Source organism: Hemitrygon akajei, unplaced genomic scaffold, assembly GCF_048418815.1.
Source record: "Hemitrygon akajei unplaced genomic scaffold, sHemAka1.3 Scf000055, whole genome shotgun sequence".
In the NCBI taxonomy this organism is placed as follows: domain Eukaryota; kingdom Metazoa; phylum Chordata; class Chondrichthyes; order Myliobatiformes; family Dasyatidae; genus Hemitrygon; species Hemitrygon akajei.
The window spans coordinates 6,800,121-6,805,042 of NW_027331941.1; the positions used below are offsets into that span (position 1 = coordinate 6,800,121).

General features: G+C 47.5%; 1 pseudogene; it reads right to left on the bottom strand.

Annotated features, from left to right (window-relative positions):
- Positions 1 to 509: 509 nt before the first annotated feature.
- Positions 510 to 4,922, bottom strand: part of LOC140721460 (erythroblast NAD(P)(+)--arginine ADP-ribosyltransferase-like) — an 11,876-nt pseudogene continuing 7,463 nt past the window's right edge.

The following is a 4,922-nucleotide window of genomic DNA, read 5'->3' on the forward strand; positions in this document are numbered from 1 at the left end:
GACACAAACATGCACTCGATGGTCTCTTTATTCGATACAAGATGAACGGAATACAATGCCAACTGAGTGCATCGTCTTCCCATCAGTTACACGCTTAAAACAAAACAAAAATAAAGCTGCAATTGGATATTCTATCTCTGTGATGCATTTGCAGTGGCCGGGTCAACAAGCTTGAAGCCTGTCCAGTTCACTCTCCTTAAACCAGTGTGAGTTCCAATTTTGCCGCAGGACGATATTGCGCGATAAATGAGACACGCCGCAAAAAGCAGGTGAAATGTAATCGGGAAGAGTAGGAGGGTGTGTGTGTGTGTGTGTGTGTGTGTGTGTGTGTGTGTGTGTGTGTGTGTGTGTGTGTGTGTGTGTGTGTGTGTGTGTGTGTGTGTGTGTGTGTGTGTGTGTGTGACGTGTGCGTGTGCGTGTGCGTATGTGTGTGTGTGTGTACGTGTGCGTGTGTGTGTGCGTGTGTGTGTGTGCGTGTGTGTGTGTGTACGTGTGCGTGTGCGTGTGCGTTTGCGTGTGTGTGTGTGTGTGTACGTGTGCGTGTGTGTGTGTGCGTGTTTGTGTGGAGGTGGTTGTGAGGACTGAGGACAATGAGCAGCGAGAGACAAATTCCTGGAAGTAGATCAGATTGCAGATGTACACGGACGTTAAAAGTTAACACTTAGGTAGCTACCGTGGTTAAGACAGCAAGTGAGATGTTCTCCTTAGCAGTCGGACCTTAGAAGGCAGGAGATGTGTCAGATATACCGTACACAGCCGAGTTTTATAGAAACATAGGAAACGTACAGAACAATACTGGCCCTTCCGCCCACAAATCTGTGCCGAACCTTAGAACTACCTGGTCTTACCCTTAGCCCTCTTTGTTTCCATTAGCCATCCTGGAGTCAGCTTGAAAAACCCTATCGTTTGCACCTCCCCCACTGCCGCCGGCAGCCCATTTCACGCACTCACCACTCTTTGCGTAAAGAATCAAACAAACCCTGAGATCTCCTCTGTACCTGCTTCCAAGCACCTTTAAACTATGTCCTCACGTTCTAGCCATTTCAGCCCAGGGAAGTTGCCTCTGACTATCCACATAACCAATTCCTGTCATCATCTTATAAGGATGTCCTCACCGGTTTACAGAAACACAGAAACATAGAAAACCTACAGCACAATACAGGCCCTTGAGCCCAAAAAGCTGTGCCGAGCACGTCCTTACCTTAGAAATTACCAGGCTGTCCCGTAGCTCTCTACTTCTCTCACCGCACTCTGAGTAAAAAACTTACCCCTGACAACTCCTCTGTACCTACTCCCCAGCACCTTAAACCTGTGTTCTCTTGTGGCAACCATTTCAGCCTCTGACTATCCACACGGTCAATGCCTCTCATCATCTTATTCACGTCTATCAGGTCACCTCTCATCCTCCGCCGCTCCAAGGAGAAAAGGCCGAGTTCACTCAAACTGTCTTCCGAATACATGCTCCCCAATCCAGGCAACATTCTTGTAAATCTACTCTGCACCCTTTCTATGGTTTCCACGGCCTTCCTGTAGTGAGGCGACCAGAACTGAGCACAGTACTCCAAATAGGGTCAGAGCAGCGTCCGATATAGCTGCAACATTTCCTCTCGGCTCTTAAAAATCCCACGACTGATGAAGGCTAATGCACTGTATGCCTTCGTAACCACAGAGTCAACTTAAGCAGCAGCTTTGAGCGTCATATGGACTCGGACCCCAAGATCCCTCTGATCCTCCACACTACCAAGAGTTTTACTATTAATACTATATTCTGCCATCATATTTGGCCTCCCAAAATGAACCACCTCACACTTATCCGGGTTGAACTCCAACTGCCACTTCTCAACCCAGTTTCCCTGAGGCACCTGTTTTGGGAATTCAGACACAATCTGACGATGGTTCTGGGACAGGAAATGTTTGACTACCTTTTGCTCTACGCGGTGGCTGCTCTTTTGCGAATCTGTTAATTAACCCACCCTCCTCCCCCATACGCTATAGTAATCTGAGCTGAAGCACGAACCGGGGATCGAGCATTCCGCCCGCACATTACAGCGAAATGTGAAGCAACAGCGCCAGGATGGACAACCACGCCATTGGAAAAATGGCGGTCCCCTCACACCGCAGAACAATCATCTCGCCTTTACTGCCCCTCTCCACCCTTACCCGGATCTCAGCCTTCCCGTCCGTGTGGAGAGAAATATCAACTCCGTCAGCACGCGGTTGGTAACATGTGATTATGAACGCTTCATATGGCGGAATCAGAACCTCTTCCTCATAGGGGATAGCCGAGTAATTTTGTATCTGGGCACCGTACTGAGAGAAAATTGTAAACACTGTTTTTCTGCCGAATCCCCCCTCCCCTTGTTTGCAAGAGGACGAAGCAAAATAGCCAAATTTCATTCTGGATCCCACCTTACCAATGGACCTTATTTTCATTCCTCTGTAGGTCGGCTGGGGTGGTTTACCCAACTCCTCTCTCAGTCTCTCGAGGGCAATGGATAGAAGGTACTGGAAACTTTTGAAGGGAAATTTCTCCGCGTACACCGTGTCGTTGGTGCCGTACAACCTCAGTGCCGCATTGAACTGGCTGTAGAATGGGGTCTCAAGCGTATAGGCAATTATGGCCACCACGTGTTGTTCTTTGAGCCCCCTGGGCACTGGGACCTTGCTCAGCCGCGGGTCGTTTTTTTCGTTTCTTAACTGCCTCCGTCCACGCTTCGTCAAGCACACTATTAATTTCACGCTCCTTTGCGAGATATTCGATGGCCAACATGTCGGATTCGTCGCTCTGGGTGTAGACGTAAGCGGCAGAGTTCTCCATCATGCTCAGTATGATGACGTCACCCCCACTGTTCGAAGCTTTCCCCCGACCTGGAAACGGATAGAAACTTGGAATCAGAGATCAGCGTTATGCAGAAGTGTTCAACGAGACAGGACGTTATTCGTTTGACCGTGTGTGTGTTGGGGCGGCAGGGGGTGGGGGGCGGGGAGGAGGGAGAGACACAGGTGATATCTCGAGTTTTCTCAACTTAAGAGGGCCATAAAGAGCGCGACAGCCCACAGTCCTTTCCCGAGCTCTGGTGCATCATGAAGAACAAGGTTTGGGGTTGAAGGCGATTTAATGGGAAACCGCGCGGGAAATTGGATTTTGGGCCCCCACCTGCACCAACCCCATCTTCTAGCAGTTCAGCGGTAGATACCGATGCCTGGATGATTCAGCTCTGCGTCTGGACACTTCCTGAATGACGTTCGGAAATCTGCTTCCTCTGCTGATCCCAGATAGAGTCAGTATCGGAACACGATATGGATCCGACCTGGATTTTACCAACATTTAGAAATATGTTCCCAACTGGATTGCAAAAGTTGCGATTTCGCTTCTTAAAAACTGGAACTATTATGGGGTCTGTTTAACTGTGATTTAGTGGAACGTATTCCTTGCAATACCAGGAAATACGGGCCACACCTCTTTCAGGATCCAGCTTTTGAATAAGGGTCAGTGGTAAAGTAAGGCCACTGTGCATAATCGTTTGCAAATTTCACAAATTCTTACCCGTGGTCTTGAATTTAAAATAGAGACTTACTCAGATGGCACGTGGTAGAAACGAGGATCAGAATCCATGAAAATAGTCGTGTTGTCTCCATTCTCCGAAAAAGGATTATCTCGTTCCCTGCTTAGGACGGAAGCAACGATGGAATTGTCCTATTCCTTCTTGATACACCCGCTGGCAAAGTGATTCTTGCTCTCAGATAAGACCTGCATAACGATAACACAGAAACTACAAAATAATGAGTTCAGTGTGCCGCAGTAGATATTTGAATGCGTTGTCCAGTTCCTTTGAAGCCCCTAATCCCATCGTGGTCCCATCCATCCCTCCCTCCTTCTCTCTCTCTCTCTTATATCTGTCTATCTCTTCTGTGTCTCCGTTACTTCCCTTCTTTCTATCTCTCTCTGTACCTCTGTCTGTCTCTCTGCCTGTATCTGTCTCTCTTTCTCTTTCTCTCCCCCTCTGTTCCCCTCTCTCGCTTCCATCTCTCTTTCTGTGTCTCTATTGCTTTCTCTCACTTTCTCCTGTAACGAGATCTGAAGGATTATTCTACAGTGGACTGTTCCTTGAAAAGAGAGAGAGACAGAGCTAACAGCGTGTGTGCTATGTCAGAGAGAGAGGAACAGGTAGCCTGTGAGCTGCCTTCGAAACTGAATGGCGGAGCTATATGATGGACAGTTTGTGTTCCGCACTGAGATATATACAAGGTCAGTTGACTTTTTAATCAGACACACACCAGACACACAAGACGAACAGGAGACACACGACTCCAGAGGCAAGGAGGACTCTAGTGAGCTTTGTGTACCCACGACAAGGGTGGGGTTTTTGATCACAGTGTGGACAAAGGGGTGACCGGTGGGGAGCGGTCGGTGTGTTTAACCCTGGTCTGGAGTTGCTAACTCCACAACAGAAGACGACATCCCCTTTACTGTGTTTGCTGAAGGTAAAGTACTTACTGAGGCTGAGGTTCTACGCTGTTACTTTCTCTCTCTGAATAGATAAAAATAGAAGGTTGATTAACTGGAGTCTTATCTCACAAGAGTATGACATGGCAAAAACCAACGTGAGAGGTACTGACAATGTTATAACAGACTGTTCGTCTGGATGTTAAGTTAAAGATTGTAATGCTGTGCCATGTTACCTGATAATTACGCATGTATTGCTTCAAGCTGTATCATCGATAGTTAAGACGAAGTTTTGCTGGTTCATCAAAAATTTTTCTAAAAGGAGAGTGGTGTCATGAGATCTGAAGGATTATTCTAAAGTGGACTGTTCCTTTAAAAGAGAGAGAGAGGAAGCGAACAGCGTGTGTGCTATTTCCGAGAAAGAGAGAGGATTTGTCACGAACAACCGGCCGATACTTATGCAGAAGAGAAATCT